This window comes from Pelodiscus sinensis, chromosome 3 (genome assembly GCF_052426305.1).
Source record: "Pelodiscus sinensis isolate ZL-2025 chromosome 3, ASM5242630v1, whole genome shotgun sequence".
Classification (NCBI taxonomy): domain Eukaryota; kingdom Metazoa; phylum Chordata; order Testudines; family Trionychidae; genus Pelodiscus; species Pelodiscus sinensis.
The window spans coordinates 88,990,934-89,018,665 of NC_143054.1; the positions used below are offsets into that span (position 1 = coordinate 88,990,934).

The window sequence follows — 27,732 nt, forward strand, 5'->3', positions numbered from 1 at the left end:
TTGTTGGTACCCTGGTGAGATCACTTAAAAAGCAAAATTGTTAGTAAGGTTCAGCAAGATGCTAAAACACCCAAAGGAAATAGGATAGTTAAGATTTGCCTGTAAACCATTTTATTGGCTTTCTCTTTCTAGTGCATGCCATTCATAATTAACAGCAGTAGATGATGGCACAGCAAGAGAAAAAAAATTATCTGAAAGCCTCTATTCTTTCTACAGCGTGCATGAGAGTCCATTTTGTACTTAAAATAGGCCAGCATTTCCTTGTTTTTTTTTTCAGAATAATAAGATTATCTCAAATAGTAGAGTTTCTTTGGAAGCTCAAAGATTAAACTTTAGCATAATAAACTTGTGGTGATCTTTGCTGAAATGGCTTCCAAACTACTAAGGGGCCCTATCCATCCTGCTCAGAGGACAGAAGTATGATGTGATCCAAACATTAATTATTAGATAGTCCAACAGCTTGCTTCCAAGGTGAAACTGTACAATTGAGAACCTTGAATTTTTCAGGGACAAAATAGTCATTAAGGGGCACTATCTACACTGTGCCAGCTCTAAAAGAAAGTAATTCCTTTATCAATTGGAGGCAATTTGGAGCATTTTGTTGTTTCTTGTTACTCCATATTATGTTATTGGAATCAGAGAACCTCTGGTCTTGTGCAGATTCTGTGTGTGGGAGAGAGTTTTCAGTATGGTAGATATTGTCAAAAATGTGTGTAGCATAGAAAAAGATAACACACCTCATAACAAATGAGAAACTTTGAATAGCTTCCACACTTACTTATAAAGAGCAGAAATGAATACAGAAGCACCAAGCATGCACAGCATTACTTAGCAGTATAAATGCTTCAACAAAAGCCATGCTAAATACTAAATGATCGTTTTACCACACAAACCATAGATTCACTGCTAGTTTTATTTACACATATTATTATTAGCAGACTGTGAGAACAGCACAGTTCTGAAGACTGGTAAGGAAATATTTGACTCTTGATGGTGTCAGGTCTAGCCTGGACCAGTGCAAATGACAAATTGTGGGCAGATGGAACCGGTCCATGTGAAAGCAATGAGTGAAATGTTTATTTAAAAATAAAGGAATGCATACAAGCTAACCATCATAAGTAAGAAAATAGTGAATAGAAAACTGGGAGGCTACATGTACTCTTTCTTTAAATTTGTAAGAAGAAGTAATGCCATGGATTCTCATGGATCAGTAACTAGTTAAAAGCAACAAAGCATAGGAATAAATTGGTCAGTTTTCAGTGGAAGAAGCCTAGTAACATTTTGGCTACGTCTATACTGCACTGAATAGTTATTCCAAAATACAGTAGATTATTTTGAAATAGTACATCTACACTGCAGGGAAGCCTCAAAATGAGCCTGAGGCAGGCTTTCCTAATGTAGACGTACCATCTCAATTTGGAGCTCCAGGAGGAATAAGTTAGAATGGCCCTGGTGAGGGGCTATTTCTAAATAGTAGCAGTGGAGTGTCTACACACACCTTATTTCAAAATAGCTATTTTGGAATAGGCGTTATTCTTCGTAGACTAAGGTTTACAGAAGCTGGAATAAGCCATCCGTTATTTTGAAATAATTTTGAAATAACAGAATTGCTGTGTAGATGCTCGTATGGTTATTTTGGAATAACGGCTGTTATTCCAAAATAACTTTGCTGTGTAGACACACCCTTTTAGACAAAGACTTAATGTGAAGCAGAGAGAAACAGGATAGTTCTAAAGAAAGTTATTGTTTTCTTTATTCTAACAGATTTCCTTGTTCAGTGGTAGAAGAATTTAATTTTTTTCTGTGATTCTTTTCCAATGGCACATGCTGTGGATGTCTTTCAAGAGGAATCCTTGTTGTTTCAGTTACCAGGATTTTGTTTTTCATATGAAGGATTTCAATTTTTTACCGAGAATTCAATGTTTTACTTAAATATTGGACAGTCCTCTGTTTTGTTATACTTGTGATCAAATACAATAGTTTTCAGTAAAGTGAGTCAAATTATGGCTATCTTTACACTAGTATGATTATTTAGAAATAACAGAGTGCACGTCTACACAGCAAGCCCATTATTTTGAAATAATTTCAGGAGTAAGGAAAGTTGAAGGAAGAATGTTCTTCCTTGGACTTCCTGCTGTGTACAGCACCGAAAGCTAAATTAAGCTATTTTGACTTCAGCTATACAATTTACATAGCTGAAGTTGCATAGCTTAACTCAATTTTAGCCCACAGTGTAGACGTACCAGATGGCATAGTAAATAGTAAACACTGTGTAAAAATTCACCCCTGGTCAACGGGCCAGCACTCTGCTTATGCAATGATTACATCCTACTTAAACCTCAAAGTAAGATGGAAGTGTGATTTAAATAGTACAAAGGCCTTGTGTTGACCCCTGTATGAGAGATAAATTTCACTTTTGGCAAATATACACAAAATATATATTTGTGACTAGGCAGCATTTTTAACTGTATTTTTTCCAAGTAATCTGAACACTTGGTTTTTAATTTCAAATAAACACTAATTTTATTTTTTTAAATTGGATTTAGCAGAACATAACTTTAGTAGGCACAGATGTAGAATTTATTTTGATTTCAATTGTGTCGGTATTTATATCCACCTGAACTGTTATAGTCCATCTCATTAGTGCCTTGATCATCGACAAGACAGACTGTAGAGGTCCTGCCATATCAATATATTACCTCAGTGAGAAGTTGCATGTTTATAAAAAGTAATGAATTACTTGAGTGTGCATAAGTTCTGCATCCTAAAAATCCCTAGGAAAAATCATTGTGAATGCAGCTGCTGTTGAAAACCAGAATTTCAGAATCCCTTCCCACCGCCCATGGCACACTTATAAAAATGACAACCATTTATATTGTATGAAAGCTATTTTGGAACTAAAGAAACCCAAATATTTGTAAATCTACAAACCAGTTCCCTGTTTGGATACCTAAAAAGCCACCGTGTCATGGTTATTCAAACTGAGTTTCAAATGATCATTTCTGCACCAAAGTTTTTTCTACTAAATTTTAGCGATTCTGGTTGGTTATTTTGGCCAAATTATACAACAATAAAAGAGGATTTATGGAGTAATATGCTTATAGACAATTGTTAACTATCACAGCCATAGTGAGTACTACTAAATTACTATGAATTCCACACACTGGAAAGTTTATCATCTCCAAGCTTTTGTCTTGATTCTTTCCTCGCTGAATCATTCAGTGATTTTACAACATGTCATTAAAGGTAAAAAGAAGTTTTTTTTGTATGCTCAACATGTACCAAATGTTTTTTGCTTGGCTTACATTCCCACTTAAAAGACATGTGGATTCGGACTGTCCATTTAGCAAAGAACACCACCACTTACTGAAAAAGTGAGCCATAGCAAAAAATTAGTGAAAATTTCAGTATTGGGTTCTGTGGTACAGAGTGCAGTAGCTACACTTAGCAAAAACAGAATTTTCACCATCTGAATAAATTTTAAAAACTACATCATTTTCTTAAAACATACGATGAAAAAGATTCTCCATAGCACAATTTAACATTTCAAAGACATATCTACCCCTCATGTTTTCTTCATTTTTCCTATCACATATAGTGCCAAGTAAAGTGAAGAGATCTGCTGAAGTTAAGGGCAGCAGATCAGTCAGGGCCCTATGATAGGTTAATGACCTCTTAGAATTGAGTAGATGGTTTCAATCAAGTTCTTAGCCGATACATATCCAGTCTACTCTGCCAAAACTAAGGTTATATGGAGATAATCTCTCCATTGAAAGAGCAATGTAAGACCCGGCAGAAATGGTTGATCAAATACTAATGAAAGGGCATATTCTATTCTCTTCTGCATATATTTTAGGGTGTGTCTAGACTACAGAGTTTTGTCGACAAAAGTAGACTTTTGTCGACAAAACTATACTGCATCTACACTACCGCTGAGTTCTGTCGACATAACGTCGACAGAACTCAGCAGTTTTGTCGACGCTGGTAAACCTCATTTTACGAGGCATAATGTCTTTGTCGACAGAGTTCTGTCGACAGAAAGGGCAGTCTGGACGTGGGGGTTTCTTTTGTCGACAGAAAAAGTCCTCCAGGCAAGCCCCCTGCTGGACAGTCCTTCTTCAGGAAAAACCTCTTCTTGGTCCTGTCTGTAGCCATGTTTTAAAGGCACAGACATCCATGGCAGGCATTGTGACAGGAAGCTGGCCACAGACAGAGCCTGTCAGCCCAGAGCTCTCCCAGCGTCACCTGCACGTGGCCATGTGTGCAGCTCCAGCGCCACGAGGCCCCCAAGAACCTTTGAGGGAGCCAGCCCTGGTGCCCACAGGTGACAAAAAGAGAGCCCCATCCTGGTCAGGGACAGAGGTCCTGACCCTGCTTGAACTGTGGGGGAAGGAAGAAGCAGTCCAGGCCCTGCACACCCGGCGCAGGAATGCCAGCATCTATGGCCGCATGGCTCAGGGGCTGGCCGATAAAGGGCACCACCCCAGGACACTCCAACAGGTCCAGGCCAAAGTGAAGGAACTTCGCCAGGGATACATGAAGGCCTGAGAGCAGAGCTCGGCTTCAGGTGCAGCCCCAGTGCACTGCACCTACTATCAGGAACTGAACCGCATCCTGGGAGGCCAGGAACCTATGTCTGCACCAGTGCTCGTGCAGACAGGGTTGCACACACCAGTGCAGCAGAGCCGGCAGGAGGTCCCCAGGGAAGATGTGGAGGAGGAGGAGGAGCAGACAGAGGACACCCTGACCCTGACTCTACAGCCTGTCCCAGAGACGCAGGAAGCCTCGCAGGCACCTTCCGACGCAGGAGAAGGAACATCAGGTGAGTGCAGGCAGGGTCACAGACACAGCACAGGGGAGGTGGGAGAAGAGAGGATGCAGAGCAGTGTTCACATCTTGGTCCTCCCTCCTGGACAGCTTGCATCTCTCTGTGCATGTACAAGCAGGCGGGCAGATGGTGGGTATGTGGGTGGGGGGCATGGGAGACCCAAGATGCAGCAGGCCCCTGTCCTACTGTGGCTGCACACTGATCTGGCCTGGGCGGCCACAGTAGAGGGCAAGAGGATCTAGGGGGTGAAGGTGGACATTGTCCTAGCCGCAACGGGTCCCCTGTGCAGCCGAGGTGGCTGGTAAGGCCAGACGTGGCCTACCAGTAACAACATTCCCATCCCTTGTTGTATGGACTTGTGTGTGAATTGCTAACACTGATCGGTTCTCCCTCTTCTTCTCCACAGCTGGACCTGCTGCTGCTGTCTGCCGAGCAACTTCTGTGCCACCACCCACCCGGTCCCACAGCACCCGCAGGCATTGGAGGACCTACAATGACCTCCTGAGGAGGCATGTGGAGGCCATGGAAAAAATGGAGGGGACCATGGCCAAAATGCAAGAGACCATGGCTGAAAGAGCGAGGGAGGAGGCTCAGTGGCATACTCGCCTGCTGCAGGACTTCCTCCCAGAGTGGAGCACAATGTGTACCACCGTCCGGGAGTTCCTGGCTGTGCCAGGCCCTCTCCCCCTGGGGACTCCTCCTGCCCATCCAGCTCCAGCCCCTTCTGACCCCCCGTCCTCCCCCTCAACCCCCTCTGACCCCCCTTCTTCTCCCTCAGCCCTTGCCACCCCTCCAGCCCTGCCCCTCCACCCCCCCCCTGCCCCCCCCCCCCCCCCCCCCCGCTAGAGCAGAGTCATTGTCAGCCCCCATTCGAACCCAAGGATGGCTGGGTCCATGGACCAGGGGTGGCAAAGCCTTGCGGCCCAGGTGAGGCCGCCATTACCCTTAAGTTGTCTGCCCTCCCTCCCTCCCTCACTCCATGTTGGAAATCCCTTCTCCCTCCCTCCCTCCCCTCTCTCCCTCCTTCCAGGTTGAAATCCCCCATCCTACCACAATTATAAACACAGGTTATTAGTTTAAAAAAGAACTTTATTTTTCACAGTTGTTGAACAATTATATTTTGTATAACAGATCTAATTTCTTACGTTACTCCTTGATAAACATATTTTTACTGTTTAACATGGTGTGTGCGCCTTAACTGTTCAGAGGCTGATGCAGTGATGGATTGTGGGAGGGAAGGTTTTGGGATGGGAGGGGAAGGCCCACAGACCCCATTGGGGATACCTTGGGGAGTCATAGGCCTCCAGCTGAGAAGCGCTCATGCAGAGCCTCCGGATGCGAACCCCCGCCTGATGGGCTTGGCGCATGGCAGCTGTCCGGGGCTGCGCAAACTGCCTGCCCTCCACTTCAGCCATTGGCCCCCAACCTTGGAGGAAGGCCTCCCCTTTGCTCTCCACCAGGTTGTGGAGGATGGAACGAGGTGTACCGGTAGTTTGGAATAGAAAGCCTAGTGCGAACTACCTAGTTCAAGCCCTGTGTAGCCGCGCTGCACGGGGTTCGAACCAGCGGGGTTTTAAAAATGGCGGCTCCCCGCTTATGCAAATGAAGCCCGGGAAATTCAAATCCCGGACTTCATTTGCAAGTGCGGTATGCCTACATTACCCTCCTAGTTCGAACTAGGAGGGTAGTGTAGACATACCCTCAGTTTTCTGCCATTTTTGCTTGATTCTACAAAGTTGGCCAATAGGTTGTGTGTAAGGTTAAACCCTCTGAGATGCAAAATTCACCTTTTTTATTCATGTTTTAGATTTCCCAATGATTCCATCAAAACTCATCATCTGTTTTCAGTTAAACATTTTACGTTGCCTATCATTACTCATTGTTTTCTCTGGTATAGAGTATGGACCTGTCATAAAACATACCAGGTCTGGAGACCACTGGCTTACATTCCAAGCATCTATAACCCTGAGGCACTGTCACCATTCAGGCTATGTCTACACTACAGAGACCTCCGATATCCCAGAAAAATTCTGCCGCATCCAGGGAACGCGTCCGCTTTTTCAGAACAGTTTCTGAAAAAGCAGGCGCATTCTTTTGGAAACCCTGTTTTCCTCATTTTATGAGGAATAAGGGATCTTCCAAAAGAGGAGGTTTTTCCCACATTTGACCCCGTGTAGATGGAACAAATGTCAGAAAAGACTCTTCAAAAAAAAAAAAAAAAGAACACAGTGTAGACATTGCTTCAGAAAGTGAGAGGGAAGGCTTCTATACTGCCTTAGCTTAGAGCCAGTTGTCTTTTAGTTAGTGTGGTAGAGAGTTTAGCCCTCAGGTGCTAATCTTACCTGCTGACAATCCTGATCTGTTGGCTTTTATACACCAAATAAATGGGCTTCATTTTTTAATGTACTGTCAGTGGGACTAGATGTATCTATATATATAGAAAACTTGTTCATCTTGGCCTCTGAGGATAGAACAAAAAGCAATGGGCTTAAACTGCAGCAAGGGAGGTTTAGGTTGGACATTAGGGAAAAGTTCCTAACTGTCAGGGAAGTCAAACACTGGAATAAATTGCACAGGGAGGTTGTGGAATCTCCATCTCCGGAGATATTTAAAAGTAGGTTAGATAAATGTCTATCAGGGATGGTCTAGACAGTATTTGGTCCTGCCATGAGGGCAGGGGACTGGACTCGATGACCTCTCGAGGTCCCTTCCAGTCCTAGTATGCTATGATTCTATATTTGTCCTAAATAAATGTAAATTCAAACAGGGTTGTAGAAGACTGTGTCTGAATCATTCTTTCCCGTGAAATCCTGCACGTCTATATTATTTTTTGAAGGACACGGTTCCATTTACAGAAATACACTGTATCAGCTCTTGATAGCATTTTACTGTTAGGAAAGATACCAGGGCATAGAAAACACTTCTTCAAGAACATACTGCACATTCTGAAAGGGATTAGTAATAAATCAGTGTGGAGTATTAATGTGGATTTTCCCCTCCCTTACTACTCTGAGGAACCAAATGGGGGGCAGGGAGCTGATGGTAAACTAGATTAAAAACTGTGAAATCACACTGTCACTTTTTATATGCTGTCATTGCATTGGTCAATGGATAGCCATAAAGATAAGTACCTCTGTACTGAGTATCTCTGCTCTCCCACATGCTACCACCCACATTCAAATTCTGACTCACGTGGAGCTTGATTCCCCTGCCTGCTCAGGAAATTGCTGCCCAGAGTTTTCCACACAATATTCACAATCAGTTCCACTGAAGGAACAGAAAGCTTTATGGGAGTTGGAACTGCTCTTTTGTTCAGTCTCTGAAGGATGCTTCAGTGATGTCCAAAAGGTTTTGGCATGCTATGATTACAGTAAATACACTGCTTGTGCACAGCTAACACATGCCTTTAAGGGACTAAAGCGAGAGACCATCTTCAGGAAAGTGAACTTATTAACATATGATGGATCTTGTGGCAAGTGATCTTGTGCTTTGCTAGGAATGGACAATGACCTCAGAATGTTTTCATTTAACATTGTATTCATCACTCCTACTGCTGCAGTGAAACTCTACCAGAAAACCATAAGAAATCTAGTATCTGAAGAGAATGCCCCAAATTGTTTCCAATTACATTTCGGGTGATACTGTTCCATCGCCCTATTAGAAGATCATCTTTCATAGGCAACAGAATGTTGTCAGAACTTGAGTGATCCCAACAAGTATTGTACAGACAAATAGAGACAAAGTACTAGCATAGAGGGCTCAATTAAGACAAAAACCAAAAGTGGCAAACACTGAAAAGTAGAAGAGGAAAGGGGTAAAACCACAAGATAATGGAGAAATTGAGAGGAAATGATACTTTTGGGATAATATTTTTCTTTTTCTATTTCTTATGTTAATTTAGAAGTGAAGGCTCAAGTATATTGGCCTGAAACAGATCATGACGCAAATGTTCGTTGTGTGACAGCTGCAAAGGAAGCACTATTTAATGTCTGGGGGGCTCTTTGTTGGTGGATCTAGGGATAATTAAACAACAGCCTTGAGCTAGACAAGCATGGGTCCCCTCTTGGCACCCACCCAGCAGGCCCTTGTGTCCTAGTTTCTACCATAAACTAAGAAACTGTTCAACTCTTCAAAGAGCCAGACATTTGGTATAATCTGGACCTAAGTAACAATCTGGAATTGTATAGTAGTGAAAGGAAAATTGACACTAGTAAATGTCTGACACGGAGGGAGGGGGAGAGGAGGCACTATGATGATAACCAACCAGGGGGAATACTCCTGAGACTGCAATTGATCAGTTGTTGTTCAGATGATGATCCCTAACTGTAGATAGATATTTCAGTGACTGAGCTAATTTTCCATACCAGATGAGACCAATAGGATAGCCCATTTTGTCCAGTATCATATAACAGTGGCTAGTATCAGATGCTCACAAACAGGTGTAAAACCTGCGTAATTCATGCTTATGGAATAATAATAATATGCCTCTGGGGGAAGTTGCCCTCTGATGTTCTTTACCTTGTGGAAGCATCCAGTGACTCCCATTTTCCTCATTTTATATCATTGTGATCTTGTGTATAACGCATGCCTTGTAAAGTCCCAGAGAAAAGGTTATCATAGAATCATAGAAGGAACCTAAAGAAGTCATCAAGCCCAGTCCCCTGCACTCATGGCAGGACCAAGTGTTGATCAGCTGAAAGTCGGTTCTCTATTCGTATATGTATATGATCAATGAATCTGAAGTGATAATATTGCACTCTCTGGCTAGCATTAAAACATGCTGTAAGTTTGGGAATCAGCCAAGTTTGGGAATCACAGGAGACGAGAGCAAGGAGAGAAGCCAACACCCGGGCAGGGTGTCAAACAGCTATTAACAGCCATTGTCCAGCAAGGGGGCTACAATGCAATGATTTACCTGTATGAGGCCTAACCAGAGGAATTACTCAACGTTGCCTGAAAATTAAGCAATGTTCCCAGACATGCCTGGACTTGTGTTTCCTAAGCACATGGGACTGTGGGTATAAAAACAAAACACAGGGGCCCATACCGGGCTTTTCTCCTGCCCCATTGTGCTGCAAGCAGCAAAGACACTCCGAAGACTCCAACAGAGGGTCTGGCCCAGATTTCAAGGGTGAAGTCTGTGTACTATAGACTGCAATATCCAGTGGGGTGAGAAAAACTGCCTGTTCTAGTTGTTGCCCAGTCTAATAGGATTGTTAGTTTAAACTGCATGTTTATATTTTATTTTATTTTGGTAACCACTCTGACTTTTTGACTAACACTTACAACCACTTAAATTCCATCTTTGTAGTCCATAAAACTTCTTTTATTGTTTATCTTTCCCAGTGAGTTTGTACAAAGTGTGTGACAAATCTGCTCAGGTTTTACAAAAACTGGTGTATGTCCACTTTCCATTGATTACGTGGTGAACCAGTTAATAAATTAGATGGTACAGTCCTGAAGTGCAGTACTAGGAGCTGGTGGGGGGGAGGAGGGATTGATTGATGCCTTACTCTGAGAGATTCATGAATGGCTCTGGGAGCAGTCATGCAATCTGTCTGGGTATTGGGCTCCATATGCGGCTGTGTTGAATATAACAGTGCCTGGAGGGGTTGATGCTGGCCATTAGCAAAGTATTGTGAGAGAGAGTTAAGGGGGCAGAGCAGTCCCAGGCTGCAACCTTGGGGGGATTCCATCACATTCCCCCTAGCCCCAATTTTAGAGCTGCAAGGAGGGCTGCTATCACTTATACAGCTCTGTCTTACACAGTGGCGGAAGAGGAATCCTGGGGAACCAGGTGCTGGAGCAGTGCTGACTTTACGAGGGCTGATGTAGTAGAAATGTCCAACATCTGTGGGTTGCTGGAGAACTCTGGGGAAGCTAGTGCCTTCCAGGGTCCATCCCCAAAAGTCATTGACTGGTGGTGTCCAGAGGGTGGCAATCCTGCCAAGGACTGATATCCCTGGAATGAGGCTCTTTGGCTCCAATGACAGAGCTGTGGGAGGGCAAACCTGGCAGCCCTGGCTGTCACTAGCAGCCTCTGAGAATGCTGGGTGATGAACCTGAGGGTTTGCTTTTGTAGGCTCTCACCGTGACCCAGTGTCCCTGGGTCAATGTCCCCTCAGATCTGGCAATAGACACAGGGAGAGTTGGCAGTTGGTGCCTGCTAGTGGAGAAGATCTCTGGAGAAGCGGAGGAACTTCAAGCTTCAGCTCCAGAAAGCCTTGAGGAAAGGAAGGGTGGAGAGAAGGGGGGCTCTTGTCAGGATTCAATCTATCTGCACGGGTTGACTTTGATACCAGTCGGGAGTCAAGAGAGCAGTATAGATTTATAATGACAATGCTATTTGAAAATAATTTATTTGAATAGCTTGATCTAATTATAAACCCACTTCTCATGGCTGTGATATCATGGAATGTCAGATCTTCATTTTCTTTTTATCATGATGCTACCCAGATGCCCTTGTTAAGCGCATATGTGAGCGCACAATTACCTATTAACATAAGAATAACCATAATGAGTTACCAGTGGTCCCCAACATGGCGCCATTTCTGTGCACCCGCTGAGTGATTGGCACTGGCCCTGCCCCCGGGCGCATGGTGCATGGGCGGTGCCGGCCTCTGGGCGTGCAGCGTATGGGCGGCCCCGCCCCCGGGTGCATGGCACAAGGGCTGTGCCAGCCCCGGGCACGCGGCGCATGGGCACTGCTGGCTCCTGGGCACATGGCACAGGAGCGGCGCCGGCCCCGGGCATGCAGTGCGTGGGCTGTTCCTGCCCCAGGTGCATGGCGTATGGGCGTCCCCAACCCGGGCACGTAGCACAGGAGTGGCAGGCGTGTGGCGTATGGGCAGCCCCACCCCTGAGGGTGTGGCACAGGAGCAGCGTTGGCCCCAGGAGTGCGGCACATGGGTGGCGCCAGAACCGGGCATCGGCGTATGGTTGGCCCCGCCTCTTGGTGCCCGGCACATGAGTGGCCCCGCCCCCTGGCACCCGGCAGTCCCAAAAGGTTGGGGACCACTGAGTTAGACCAAAGATTAGCCTAGGCCAGAATGCTTTCTTTCAACATGGCTCCTGCCTGGTGCCCCAAAGGGAATGAACAGAACAGGTAATCATCAAGCAATCCCTTCCCTGTTGCCCATTCCCAGCTTCTGACAAACAGAAGCTAAGGACACCATCCCTAGCTACTCTGGCTAATAGCTAATGATGGACCTATCCTCCATAAATTTATCTTTTTCTTTTTTGAAACCCATTATAGTCTTAGCTTAACAATATTCACTGGCAAGAAGTTCCACAGGTTGTGAGTTGGGTGAAGAAATATTTCTTTTTGTTTGTTTTAAGCCTTCTGCCTGGGGAAAGCATCTCTTCTGTTTCTTTATGGTGTATATACAGAAACTGTTCAAACTTCTCTGCCATAATTCATATATTTTCATTTTTTAAAGCCTTATAAAAACAATGCAGTTCTCTGTAATACAGATGGATGTATACTATTTAGTCTGCTGACATGTATATGTATACATGCAAGCCACAATTAGCCTCCCAACTGTTTAGCTGCTGTTCACTGAAACTTTTGCATCTTTCTTAACAAGCAGGAAAATATGATTGCAATTTGTGAATGTATCTACCTACAATAACCAAAAGATGGCAGCATTCCATTCAACCCATATTTAACTTGTCATACAATCTATACAGCTATGGAACTGCAAAATTATATAGTGCTTTGGAAACAGACCGATCACTTTTATAATCAGCCAGCACATCTATCACACATCACTTTCCCTCCTCCCCCCATCCAATTTAAAGAGAAGGGTAAGGAAACACAGCACTATAACACTGCTAACCCCAGGGTTGTGAGTTCAATCCTTGAGGAGGCCATTTAGGGATCTAGGACAAAAAATCTGTTAGGGATGGTATTTGGTCCTGCTGTGAAGACAAGGGACTAGACTCAATGACCTTTCAAGGACCCTTCCAGTTCTAGGAGACAGGCATTTCATTTTACTTCACTACTACTTTCTCACTATGACATTCTAGACCAACAGCTGTACCAGACCCCAGCTCTAATCCCTGAACTCCCTTTGTGGGGCTAGTCACAGAAAAGTACTGGTCAACATGGGAAAACCAAGACTTCATTCCAAAATGTAATTTTCAGACAAATTAACACACCAGTATACACTTTTTACATTATCCCTGTAATTTTAGCTGGTATGTAATGCCTCACTTTCTACCCTAAGGTGTAGAGCAGATTCTTCATAAACTTTGCACCTTGTAAAATCATTTACCCCAGTGCAAAGTGGATATGCCACTCTGATCTGGTACCATTTTACATGTGCTTTGGTCCTGCTATGCACAGGGTAAACGATTATCCAAAGTGAACAACAGACCTGGTGCGTGCGATGCTTTGGGATTGCTGGGGTTGAAAGCAGTTATGAGAAATGAATGGTTCAAATACAATGTGAAATCAGCCTCAGTTTGGCTGTCACCTGCCATGGCATACTTTAGTGTACACATTTTGTTTTTACTTCAGTGTGACTATCCATTAAAACTTTGTGGAGTTCTGCGGCACCTTAAAAGACTAAGGGTATATCTATACTACCACCCTAGTTCGAACTAGGGTGGTTAATGTAGGCAACCGGAGTTGCAAATGAAGCCCGGGATTTGAATTTCCCGGGCTTCATTTGCATGTTGCTGGGTGCCGCCATTTTTAAATGTCCGTTAGTGCGGACTCCGTGCCCCGCAGCTACACGCGGCATGAACTAGGTAGTTCGGACTAGGCTTCCTATTCCGAACTACCATTACTCCTCGTCATCAGATGCATAGGGTTTTGTGACTTTAACCCACAAAAGCTTATGCCAAATAAATATGTTAGTCTTTAAGGCAGGGTGAGGAACCTTTTTTGGGTCGGGGCAAAAAAATCCACATACAAGCAAGAAGCAAAAACAAACAAAGAATCCTCACTGATATAGCATCCAAATGAGACGGAGAAAGACACTCCCTACATTCCCTTTACAAACCAGAGCCTAGGCAGGCCCAGGCTAATAGATTTTCTGTGCTCTAGTCCCATGAGTGAACAGTCTGGGGGGGGGGGGGCCTGGAGCGCCAGCATAGGCTACCCTGCTGAGGGGGATCCCAGAGCCTCAGGGGCCAGATCCAGGCAAGCCCAGGGTTACATTTGGCCCCACCCCTGCCTTAAAGTGTCACATGACTTCTCATTGTATAATGTTCCCCCATGTGATCAGGAAGTTATTTTCACTTTAAAAAGTTCAAGGACAGGCTGGTGACATGTCTTCATGAGGGCTCACAATCTCCCTAACATTTGTGGAACTAAAATAGTTTGAGCCATAAATGTAGATAGAGCTAGAGAGTAACCACTACTACCACTCACCACATATTAAAAGAAACTTCAGTCTTTAAGACAAAGGTCTGGCAATGCATGTTTAAGAGCCCATCTAAATTTCTATTTAGTGTCATTGCTATAGCTAGTAGTTCAGCCTCCTCATATTTCAGCTATAGCTCTCGTCTCTCTTCTCTGTAGTCCAGTCATTTGTACATAAAAATGCCCTTTCTCACCCATTCCTGGCAAAGCCTTGATGGCAGTGAGGTCTCTGATTACTAAGAATTCATCTTACTGTGTATGTTAGAAAAGTCTGTCTGTCTGTCTGTCCATCTATCTGTGAGTCCATTTATTCAAGAGCTCCTCCTAAGCGGTAAGAGCTAGGATCGCCAAATTTGGCATGCAGCTTCCGCTTATCATAACTTAAAGCAAGGTCAGGGTTTGGTTGTGCCAAGACAATAGAATGTGCCTAGAACTCGATTGTTTCTCATAAAATGGAAAGGGAGGGGTTTGGCAGGAGGAAGTTATACTTCAGAGTGACCACAGCAAGGCAGCCAGGGGTTAGAGATGGGGACCAGGACACTATAACCCCATTTGGCTAGCAGGGGACAGGGTGGACACAGAGAGTTTTTCTGTGTGTCTGTTTTTCTGTGTATCGGTCCCACAGTTGGGGTCATGCACTCCTCCCCCACATGTGGCACTGCAGCTGCAAATGGCCATGGAGAGGCACTTCTCACCTGTCCCTGAGCTGTCTTGGTGAGAGAAGGGTGGGGCTGTTCTCTCTCCTGGGACAGCCTGAATTCTGAATCCTTCATTCTCAGCTCTAACCCCATAGCAATGATTTAAATGAAAAAAACAAAACTTGCTTCAGTTAAAGACCTGAGCAACACTGGGTAAATCTTCTAACGATACATAATACAGTACAGTGTCTCAGATGTACAGCATGAGGAACAAGCAAAATTACCACAAGGGTTAGAGGCCTCTTTTACACCTCACCTGAAACATAGCTTTATAACAGCACTGCTCACTCAGCATCACATAGGGGTATTGGGTCAGTATTGAGTGCCTGCCAGATTTGCCCAGGTCCTAAAATGGGTGTGTAAGGTTTGTGGAGGATTCAAGTAGACCCCCACACACTTGCCCTTCTGCACTTCCTTCTACACTCAACACAAGCCAGCCACAAGTGCCATTTCTGTGGTCAGAAAAGCACATAAAGTGGTCCCAGCAAGTGCTCAAAGGGGGGTGGGGAGGAAAGCACCTCAGAGGTGATGGGGAGATGAAGGAGAAGGAGAGACGATGACCCTACTTCCTCTCTGCCCAAGCCTTCAGAGCTGGGAGGTGATGGATAGAGTCAATGGAAGCCATCCTTTGACATAGTTCAGTGCACAAAACAACTCATGCACACAGCAAACTGGTAGGAACTGAGCCTCCCGATGCCTAGTTCTTCCCTATGCCCTCTGCCTCTGCCCAAGGGCTATCATCAGGGCCGGTTTGAGCCATTCCTGCGCCCCGGGCAGCAAGCGTGCGACGCATACGCGGCTCTGCCCCTGGGCGCATACCGCATGCGCAGCCCCGCCCTCCAGCGCGCTGCGCACCTTACAGCTGCAATCAGGCACACAGCACCTGATTGCAGCTCTAAGGGGCGCCACGTGGCCCGCAGCACCCCTTATAGCTTCCATCAGGCGCCTGCCATAGGTTGGCGCCCCAGGTAGCTGCTCAGCTAGCCCCACCCTTAATCCGGCCCTAGCTATCATTGAATCCCAGCATCCAGCTTTATCTTACAGGGCGCAGGCTTTTGGGCTGAAATATTTCTGTGGCTTTCAGAGCTAGGGCTCCAGACCAAATATGTTCACAACAATTTTTTCAGCGCTGGAGAGCTGAGCCCAGACAGCCTGAGTCAGTGCAGCCAGACCAGCCATTGGTTTTTTAATCCCCATGTAGACATATCCTAAGAGGAAATTGGAGAAATGAAGGTGTTAATGGAGGGTGGAAGTATAGGGAATTGATATTTTGTGGGCGGCAGGGGGAGGATGGAGTGGAAGGGAGGGAATATTTTAGAGAGACATGTCACTGACATTACAGAAAGGAGAAATCAGCAACATCTCACTATTTCCAGCATGGCTTCTTGACCAAAGAAGTTCAGATCAGTTCTAGATACCAAACTGTATATTTGAGCCATCAATTGCAAATATTTTAAAGTATATACAGCAGGGGGAAAGGGGAGGGGGGCAGGGATAAATATTCTAAACCCAGAAGAGGAGATTGCAGACTAATCCAAATCCAAACAGAAGTAAGTTATCCAAAGTTAAATTCTTTCTATAATCCCTTTATATCATTACAAGTTTGCCTTCCTTTAAAGTTATAAAATACAAGTATCTGAGCCAGTCCTGCCAACCCTTTCTCATATGAACAGTCCTTATGTGCACAAGACGACCCATTAGTTTAATCACACTGATTTGCAGGGCTGGAGTGAGATCCTGGCCCCACTGAAGTCAGTGAAAGTTTCCCAATGATTTCAATGAGGCCAGGATTTTAATTCATGTCCTTAAACACAGCAGTATAGCTACATACTCACAATTCCACGCTGAATGGCTTGATGTCTAGTTATTGGTTCTTCCATTGTTCAAGAAGTCACATTCCTTTGCTTTTAAATTCAAAAGTGAGGAGACTGGAAAACACACCTATTTCCTCTTTGTAAGAGCTGAGTCTTTTCATAAAGTATGGGAAATATTTAATTGCACGCACAACACCTTCCCCCCCTCCCCTCCTCAAATCCAGCCTCTTCCCTCAACCACCGATGATTTGGAAACACAGCTGCAAACCGCTGCTGCCTCAGCTCTGAAAAGGCACATAGCAATGGTCTGGCTGGAGGTTCAGAAGTGAGGCATGTAGACCACAAGCTGTTCATGTGGCTCCTGCAAAGTGGATGACCAGCCACTCTTAGAACACTGTCTGTCTGACATGCCTTTGGGACTGACACACTAACTGAAAACAGCAGGGCAGGCTCTTCATTTTACTACTTGGAGTGTGTCATATCCTAATCAATAATGCTTCACTGATATGTATCAAAGAACCTCCAATCATGTAACTATACTGAGGGATTTATCAGCCTTTCTACAAAGTCTGATTTTGAAGATTTTACAACTTGGCTTATTTTTATTACCTTGAGGTGAAACCTGACCTTTACAATTTCAGGCCAGCAGCTACTTATTTCTTGCCAATATAAAATCATTGAAAACAAATTTTGACTTTTGATTTAGGCACTCGCAGAAAAAAATCAATTAAATTCATTATTTTGTTGTTTTAGGTGCATTGCTCAGAACTTCCACATGAAAATTAAAAAGATGAATTGCAAGAATTTGTCTTCAAAACTTCTGTGCCAATTTTTTTCCTAAGTAATGAATCATGAATATTCTCAGGAGACACACACGCATACACACACACACACAAACACACACACACCGCACAATAAAATCACATTGGAAATATATGATTTTACTTTCATTACAAAAAAATAGGCACAGTTCTGACCCTCAGCTGTAACCACTAGAAAATACTCCCTCTTTAGTTCTTTAAAATAAATTCCATGTGGAAAAGATATAGATACTTTTTATGAAATAATTTCCCCCCTTATTTTATCTAGGGCAGAATAATAATTTTTCTATTCATAGACTATTCCTGAGGGCCTTCTTCTAAGTAAGTCTTTTGGAAAGCAAGCTACCTACTTAAAATCACGTATATTGCCTTGCAAATGTCTTAGTCAGCCCTGAAGCTGGAGACAAAATGACACTATTTGCAAGCAATAATTTAAGAGGGAGAGAGAGTTAAGCTTTTATTTGCTTCATTCCAAGAAAAAAAAAACAAAAACCATGATATACAGTTTTCAAATTTCTTCAGCATGATGGAACTCTTTCCAACTGTCAACCTTTCCTTTATTAACTGACAACTTTATATTGACTTATATTTCATTTTGGCATTTCCACAAACCATTTCCACTCTGTGATACACAGTAGGTAGCAGCTTAAGCTTCTTGGTATTTTTCCAGCTGTTACAGGAAAAGGTTTGATGCACAAAGGTTCTTAGTCTTTTTCAGTGAAGAAGCTACAAAGTACATTGATTCAGCCTTTTCGCACTGAACGTGTCTTCACATGTGGTTGTTGAAGGCAGGTCACATAACTTGTCAAATTGCCAAAGAATGGAGCATAAGAAAACAGCAGCCAGCTTCAAAGAGGTATACTGGCCAAGAGAGACAAGCAAAAGTTCTGCACTCATCTAGCACTGTCCAAGCAAATAACATTCTAGATTTTATGTACCTAGACCCTTCCCCTTTTTTTCAGACTGTTAAGAATAGCATAAACAATGCTAATAACAATGAATAAATCTGTTTTGTGTCAATTCCAGCCCCCTCAAATGAAGCTTCTTAGATTAATCTCTGACTGGCATGGATAATGTCATTTGTTTTCTCTGCTGTTAAATATCCAAAGCAGTAGTCTTGTCCCTGTGTTATTGATGGAAATACCTCTGTAAGCACTCTCCTCTTGGAATTTCCACTGAAAATACCACAGGATTACTGTCCAGCCTGAAAAATAGAAGTGGGTAGGAGGAATGAGATTGGTGTGTGGGGGTTATCTTCTTGCCATCATTACACAGATTTTAAGTTTTAATAGCACGCATGCTGACCACAGGGAAACCACTCATTCTGTAGCATTCCTGCCACTAATGAAACAATGGCAAAGCATATTTGGAGCTCATGACCTAGCTTCAAATCCTCAGCGTTAAATAACTGCACCTTGTTAGGACTCCACTCACAAAAAAGGTTTACAAGCTTTTTTTCTGTATGGCAGCAAGCCTGGACATTTTTGTTTCTCATCCACCATAAACATTTGGCTCCCCAGTCACCACATCCGTGATTCATTTTCTTACAATGCCAGTGGGCACATTTTGGCAGGGAGTCTCCCATGTGCCAATAATGTGAAAATGGGGGCACAGAGGAAGTTTCCTTTTTTGACTACACAAGATGAAACCTTCTCAAACCAGAACGTGGAACAAGCAGATTGTCCCTAGCTCATATAAGAGGTGAAGAGAACAAGGAGTCTTCCTTCCTCCTGCTGGCATGCCATCCTGACACTGGGAAGAGGACAAGCATTAAGGCCATGCATATGCATAGTGCTGCAGTAGCACAGCAGTATCATCAGCATAAAAACCCACCTCTGTGAGTGTCACAAGCTATGTTGCAAGGAGATGCTCTCCCACCAATATAGAGCATAAGAGTGCTTATGTTGGTATAATTTATGTCACTTAGAATATTCACACTTCATAGTGACTAGTTTTGCTGACCAAGGGTATGGTGTAGACATAACCTAAGGGTGGACTCTGTATAAACCTGAGAGCTTGTCTCTGACCAACAGATGTTGGTTGATTCAATAAGAGATATTATCTCCTCAAGCTTCACCCAACAATATGCTGGGACTGCATACAATAACATGAAAGAAGGCATATGAGAAAGTTTGGAAAGAGAAATAAAAGGTATTTGTCCATGTAGATGGCAGAGTTAAGAAAGGAGAAGACAGATCAGTGGCAGTGGGAGTTATATGTTGGATTCAATATCTCGTGCGTGCACTACTGCAAATTCCAGAAGCAGATGAAGACAGCAATGCTTTGCACCAGTGGAATATACTAGTGCTTAGAACCAGTTCAATTTGCTACAGTTGGGATTTACACCTGTGCAGCTACACCAACTGATGAACTGAGGCTAATTCCAAGTAAAGACAAGGCCTTAGTGTGGCCCAAGACTTTCTACAGAAGACACAGCAGCAAAGGAGCAGGAGTGGAGGAAATGGATGTAAAGGAAGAATGAGGCTGTGAATTGCTGGAACAAACCTAACTGCTCACCTAACTAAGGCCAAGTCTACACTGGCTCTTTACAGCGCTGTAGCTTTCTGGCTCAGGCGTGTGAACTCCCCCTTCCCTACCACCACCATCAAGCACAGCAAGTGAAGCACCAGTATAAACAGGCTCTCAGCACTGTTAGCCACGCACCTGCCTCACAGAGGTAGTTTACAGAGAGAGCTGCCCCAGCACTCGGGTCATGGCCACACGCTGGCTACGTCTAGATTGGCATGATTTTCCGCAAATGCTTTTAACGGAAAAGTTTTTCCGTTAAAAGCATTTGCGGAAAAGAGCGTCTAGATTGGCATAGATGCTTTTCTGCAATAGCACTTTTTGCGGAAAAGTGTCCGTGCCAATCTAGACGTGGTTTTGCGCAAGAAAGCCCCGATTGCCATTTTCACCATCGGGGCTTTTTTGTGCAAAACAGTTTTCAGCTGTCTACACTGGTCCTTTTGCACAAAAGCATTTCCAGAAAAGGGCTTTTGCCTGAACGGGAATGTCAAAGCATTTGAACAAGAAGCACTGATTTCGGACAGTAGAACGTCAGTGCTTTTGCGCAAAATCAAGCGGCCAGTGTAGACAGCTGGCAAGTCCTTCCGCAAAAGCAATTGCTTTTGCAGAAAAACTTGCCAGTCTAGATGCAGCCTTTCAGTTTAAAGCGCTGCCATGTCTGCACTTTAAGTGGCTAAGTGTAGACAAAGCCTAATACTTGTGGATGCTGGGGGAGAGGGGAAGGAGAGCAAGGAGAAGCTTTCTTTTGCCCCTTTCAATCAAAGTTTGGGGTTGTCCCAATTGGGAATAGAAATTTCTTTGATGAAGTTTTGTTTATTCGCAAACTCCTGTGTCTCCGGCTCCAGAGTAAATCAACTGGCAGGAAACAACTTCTTTAGCTCATTTCACCAGGGGTGCTCTTTTAGTCTACACTCTAGCCCATAATATTTCCTCTCAAATTCCATCTAGGCAGGGCCAGGGCATCCAACATGCTAGGTACTAGCCACATGTGGCTATTTGGCTGGTTGAGTGTGGCTAATTGGCTTGAGTGTTGTGGCTATTTGGCTGTTGGAGTGTGGCTAGTTCACTATAAGAACTACTGCTTAAGAACTGGTTGGACACCTTAGATAGGGTCAGCCACTTTGCTTTCAGTTGCTTCCTCAGGCTGTCTCTCTCTTGTGGTCTGTTCTTATCTGAGTTCTGTCTCACACACACACTTCCAGCCAAAAGCGGCAGGGGAGGGGGAGGGAGGAGGGGAAGGCTTCATACATAGCTTTTGTCATAGGTCTCACTTATGGGGTTCTGTTAATTGTAGGGTCTGTTCATACCTACTAATCTCAACCCATAACAAAGTTTCACCCAGCTCACAACAGCTACCTTGGGTAGCTATGAGGCACCTATCTCCTCAGATAAAAGGATGAAGCAGCCTAAAAGTCCAGATCAAATGGTATTTTTCTCTCTTGATGAAGCACTGCTAACTAGCCCCATGCTCTGTCTTTCTACAGGCATTTCACAGGCCAGCTGTGAAATATCACAAACACTTGTCAAATGTTTAACAAGCCAGCCCTGGTGTGTTTATCCCTTTCAAACAGTACTCTGCTAGGGGCCAGCCTCCTGGGCAAATGTGTGGAGGGGATGTTGATGGGAGGAAAACCAGAGTGTTATAAAAATATAGACATGCTAGGCTGTGCACAAAGCCACAAGCAGGTCTCTTTAGTTCCCTGTGAGCCCTCTGATATGCAGCTGCAATTCCCAGATGGCAGAATTAGCACGTTTGGCTTTATACATTGCCTTGACTCACAAGTTCATTCTATCATCCAAGTGCAAATGCTGAATCAAACTATTTAGGAAATTAATTAATTAGAAAGTTGTAGGACTGTAAATGGTTGCCCAGGGTCATGTAAATTGCTACACTGAGAGCTAATGAAAAGGATTTATGCTGGATAGTCCTGCTGTGGCCTTGTTTCAGACCAGCAATTATTATAGCACAGACACAATGGAAAGCTTGTTTCACTAGATGGCCAACATACAAACACATAAATATTTGGCCTTAGCTGTGTGATAACCAAAGACATCAGATTTTATTTTTCAGACAATAAATTATAAACTGCCTGCCATCTCAATAATTCCTATCTTTAACCCTGAAATCTTCATTTTCCAAGCTACTTTAAAGCTGCCTACAGAAACTTCATGTTACCTTTATTGTCAGTGATTTTAGACAGAAGTTAAGGGCAGCAGATCAGCCAGGGCCCTGTGATAGGTTATTGGCCTCTTAGAATTGAGTAGATGGTTTCAATCAAGTTCTTAGCTGATACATATCCAGGCTACTCTGCCAAAACTAAGGTTATATGGAGATAATCCCTCCATTGAAAGAGCAATGTAAGACACGGCAGAATGGTTGATCAAATAATAATGAAAGGGCATATTCTATTCCATTTTGCATATATCATAGAATCATAGAATACTATGACTGGAAGGGACCTCGAGAGGTCATCTAGTCCAGTCTCCTACCCCCATGGCAGGACCAAATACTGTCTAGACCATCCCTGATAGATATTTATCGAACCTACTCTTAAATATCTCCAGAGATGGGGATTCCACAACCTCCCTGGGCAATTTATTCCAGTGTTTGACTACCCTGACAGTTAGGAACTTTTTCCTAAAGTCCAATCTAAACCTCCCTGGCTGCAGTTAAAGCCCATTGCTTCTTGTTTTATCCTCAGAGGCCAAGATGAACAAGTTTTTTCCCTCCTCCTTATGACACCCTTTTAGATACCTGAAAACGGCTCTCATGTCCCCCTTCAATCTTCTCTTTTCTAAACTAAACAAACACAATTCCTTCAGCCTTCCTTCATAGTCATATTCTCTAGACCTTTAATCATTCTTATTGCTCTTCTCTGGACCTTCTCCAATTTCTCCACATCTTTCCTGCTACCCTTCTTCCCCAAGAGAAGTGGCTGAGGGCATTAGTGACCTTGTGGGGGGGACTCTGCTTTCCACCACCAGTAAGTGCAGGTCCAGTCCCTCCTCTTTCCCCAAGTTCCCTCCTGCGAGTGATGTGTCTGGGAGCTGAGGGAGTGGAGCAGGCTGGGGCAGGGTCACTCTGCTTCCCCCTTCTGCCAGTGAGTGTGGGGGCAGACCCAAACCCTGCTGCTGGTGCAAGGTCCCCCATTAGTCTCCTGGGCTGCCCTGGGTCCTGTGGGGCCCCCCAATGCATGGGGTCTGAGGCTGTTGCCCCAGACTGTCCAATGGATGGGACAGTTCTGCCTTTGCTCAAGGAAGCTCTGGTAGTTTCCATCTATCTATCAATATTAGGTTTACAGTATCTTATACACAAGATACTTCTGCTGATTCAACTAAATTTATTAATATACTAATTTAGATAAATATATTTTGACATAGACCTACATGACATTTTGGTAAGTAAGCTGGAGAAATGTGTCCTCAACAGAACTACTACTAAGTGGCTACATAATTGGTTATACAACAACAAATGGGTAACTATTAGTGGAATGATGTCAGATTGGAGGGAAGGCTTGAATGGAGTTCCACAGGGACCTGTTTTGGGTCTGGTGTTATTCAACATCATTATTTAATGACCTGGATGTAGGCATGGAGAGCATACTGATCAGATTTGCAGATGGCACAAAGTGAGGGGGGTTTGGAGGATAAAACTAAAATTCAAAGGGTATTGATAACTTGGAGAACTGATCTCTAGACAATTCAGTGATATTCAGCAAGGACAAAGACAAAACAAATGCACAAATATAAAATGGGGGATAATTGACTTGGCAGCAGAACTATTCAGAAGAATTTGGGAACCCTGATGGATCACAACCTTACCTTGGTCAGTCTTACCTCGGTTCCTGGAAAAATCATGGAAGGGATCCTTAAGGAATCCATTTTCAGGCACTTAGAGGAGAGGAAAGTGATTAGGAAAAGTCAGCATGGATTCACAAAGGGCAAGTCGTGCCTGACCAATCTGATTAGCTTCTATGATGAGGTAAATGGCTCTGTGGATGTGGGAAAGTCAGTGGATGTGATACACCTTGACTTTAGCAAGGCTTTCAATACGGTCTCCCACAATATTCTTGCCAGCAAATTAAGGGAATGTGGATTGGATAAATGGACGATAAGATGGATAGAAAGAGGCTAGAAGGCCGGGCCCAGCGGGTAGTGATCAACAGCTCAATGTCAGGATGGCGGTCGGTTTCTAGCCGAGTGCCCCAAGGTTCGGTTCTAGGACCGGTTTTGTTCAATATCTTTATTAATGACCTGGATGAGGGGATGGATTGCACTCTTAGCAAGTTTGTGGATAACACTAAGCTAGGGGGAGAGGTAGATACGCTGGAGGGAAGAGAGAGGGTCCAGAGGGACTTAGCAAATTGGAGGATTGGGCCACAAGAAATCTGATGAGGTTCAACAAGGACAAGTGCAGAGTCCTGCACTTGAGACGGAAGAATCCCAAGCATTGTTACAAGCTGGGGACCAACCAGTTAAGTAGTAGTTCTGCAGAAAAGGACCTGGGGGTTACAGTGGATGAGAAGCTGGATATGAGTCAACAGTGTGCCCTTGTAGCCAATGGCATATTAGGTTGCATTAAGAGGAGCATTGCCAGCAGATCCAGAGATGTAATTATTCCCCTTTATTCGGCTCTGGTGAGGCCACATCGGAATATTGTGTCCAGTTCTGGGCCCCCCACTACAAAAAGGATGTGGACGCATTGGAGAGGGTCCAGCAGAGGACAACCAAAATGATTAGGGGGCTGGAGCATATGACTTATGAGGAGAGGCCGAGGAAGTTGGGTCTGTTTAGTCTGCAGAAGCAAAGAATGAGGGGGGATTTGATAGCAGCCTTCAACTTCCTTAAGGGTGGTTCCAAAGAGGATGGAGAAATGCAGCTCTCAGTAGTGACAGATGGCAGAACAAGGAGCAATGATCTCAAGTTGTGGTGGGAGAGGTCCAGGTTGGATATTAGGAAAAACTATTTCACTAGGAGGGTGGTGAAGCACTGGAATGGGTTACTTAGGAAAGTAGTGGAGTCTCCATCCCTAGAGGTGTTGAAGTCTCAGCTTGACAAAGCCCTGGCTGGATTGATTTAGTGGGATTGGTTCTGCCTAGAACAGGGGGCTGGACTTGATGACCTTCTGAGGTATCTTCTAGCTCTATGGTTCTATGATTCTTTGAACCTCAGTATGAGTCAACAGTGCGATGCTTTTGCAAAACAACCCCCTCCCCCCAAAAAAACCACCCCCACACCATTAGATAGCATTAACAGAGGCCTTGCATGAAAATCAAAGGACAAGATAGTGCCATTCTATTCAATGCAGGTAAGGTCTTAGCTGGAGTACTTTGTCCAGTGTTTGTCACCAATATGTAGAAAGGATGTAGAGAATCTGGAAAGGATACATAGGTAAGTGACAAATATGATCAAAGGGATGGGGAATGCAGGCCATATGAGCAAAGGATGAAGTGGAGATAAAAGCAGGGGACATTGTCAGAAGACGGGATATTTTTCTGACCCAGTGTGGTCATTCTTATATATGACATGATGGCAGTTTTCAAATACTTAAAAGGCTGCCATGAAAAAGATGGAGAAAAGTTTTTCTCTCTTGCCTCTAAGGGTAATGCACAGTGGTTCAAACTACAGTTTGATAGATTACTGAGGAGACTCACGCCTGCACAGGAGGGGGAACAGAGTGAGGGCACCCATCTTCAACAATTAATATCTAGGGGGCACATGACAATCTAAGGGGTTGTGTCGCCCCCCTACGAGTCACCTTAGAAGAGTTATATTAAATCTCAGGATAACAGGAGAACAGCAAGACAATGGAACAGATTGCCCTGGAAAGTCATGGAAGTTCCTTCACTGAAGACTTTCAAAAGGAGTCTGATTTGTCATCTGTCTTGGATGGTTGACACAGAATAAATCCTGCATCTTGACAGGGGATTAGACTAGGACCACCCTTGCAGTCTCTTCTAAACCTATAATTCTACAAAATCAAAGTAGTCTCCTAGTGTGGTTTTCATTTTGGTTTAGGAATGTTTTATATCAATTTAGCTTCATCCGGTAATGCTAAATTAAGGTCTACTAATCATCTGATATCCACTATTTTTAAACCAGGATAAGATAATTAGCTTGAAAGTGCTGCATGGTGTGGACTATCTTCTACTCTGTATTTATTCAATGCCCAGCCCACTACATTTGAGGCATCAAGATGTTATGCAAAGGCTAATAATAAAATAAAACCAACTTATTTCAGTGGAGTCACTTCTGATTTATACTGAGGTCACAGAATCATATTAGACCCTTAACTTCTGTCTTACCTGGACTTACCCTCAATTAGCTAACCGTCATCCAAAACTCTCTCTCAGGCAGACATAAGGTAAGTTGGTTCCAACTGAATCAGATAAGGGAAAGAGAAAAAAAAGAACTAAATGTTAGGAAGACACTGAAAACACCAAAGACCACATCTCATTATCCCTCAAAATGACCTCACATATGCAGTGCTCAGAAGCAGCCATTATATTGAATTTTGGTACCCAGCCACCGCAAGTTTTGAGGCAGACTATCAACTGTCTGACACTACCCCTACAACTTTAATAAATAAAGCACCAAAGACACACAGTTCTTATCCATCTCTAGTTTAAGCAACTGAGACAATATTGCTATGTAAATATGCAAATATTTCAATATCAAACCCTGATATTTCCATGCGGAAGTTTTTTTAAAGTTTCTCTGCAACTCAAAAAAGGACAATTCAGAAGCTGAATAAGGGGTGTGAAACAGTAACTTTACTTATTTTGCATTACAAAATTCAACTTTAACAAAGTTCCCTAAAAGAACTTCAGAAGAGTCCTTTTAAAATGTCACAGGATGCTCACATTTAGGCCAATTAAGATCAGCTCCATAAGGGTGAAAAAAAGCACAATGCATTCTGTAGAAACAGATGAAAGAGTAAGAGAATGTGTCAGCTTTTGATTTGACCTTTACCATATTGGATGTGTTATAACAGGAAGAAAACTAATTGCTACAAAACAGAAGCTGTAGTAATTGCTGGAATTCAAAAGTTACTAACCTTCAAGAAGGTAAACACAGACGAGGAATCATGTTGAAAGCAGCCTATTTTGCTTTGTTCTGCAACAAAACTCTGTTCGTAATGCTGAGGAATTTGTGACTTCACTGAAAGCTAGGTCTTGTAATTGGCACAGTATGTTGCCAGTTAATTTGGATGAGCCTCCTCATTTCTTTCTGTCTGATCCCCATTATTTGTGTTTTGAAAAGGAGCTCTTCCTTTTCTAGACAATGAGAGAAAAATGTATATAATATGGCAGAATATAGAAGGAAACTTTAAGATTGAAGGAACTTTGTGTAAACTGTATAAGCATTTGGACCCAGATCTTCAAAAACATTTATGCCCCTAATCTCTATGGATTTTAACAGGAGGTAGGTATCTAAATACCTTTGAGGATTTGACTCTTAGGACATAATCTTTAAGAGCCTGCTCAAACATCCACAAGGGTCAGTAAAAGTCTTTCCGTCAATTTCAGTGAGTGCTGGATCAGGCCCTAAGACGACAAACTTCTTTGTAAAATGTCCAGAGCTTCCTGTTTCAGATCAAGAAAAAAATGCTAGCTTTCTTGCAGTATTTCATTAGGCACATGTGGAAAAAATAATCATTTTTTTTCAATCTTCA

The 27,732-nt window shown here is 43.6% G+C and overlaps 2 long non-coding RNA genes across 2 annotated transcripts in view; both read right to left on the bottom strand.

The window, feature by feature from the left end:
• The window catches only part of LOC112547256 (uncharacterized), a 41,315-nt gene extending 24,242 nt beyond the window's left edge, over nucleotides 1-17,073 (bottom strand). Inside the window, exon 1 of the long non-coding RNA XR_003090993.3 lies at nucleotides 16,732-17,073. This is a non-coding gene — a long non-coding RNA (uncharacterized LOC112547256). The remainder of the gene's footprint in view (nucleotides 1-16,731) is intronic.
• Nucleotides 17,074-17,680: 607 nt separating this feature from the next.
• Nucleotides 17,681-27,551, bottom strand: LOC142827625 (uncharacterized). Its single transcript, XR_012902321.2, has 3 exons — nucleotides 27,115-27,551; nucleotides 26,373-26,436; nucleotides 17,681-18,735 (listed from the first exon to the last, which is right to left on the bottom strand). It is a non-coding gene; the product is annotated as an uncharacterized LOC142827625 (long non-coding RNA).
• Between the last annotated feature and the right edge of the window lie 181 nt (nucleotides 27,552-27,732).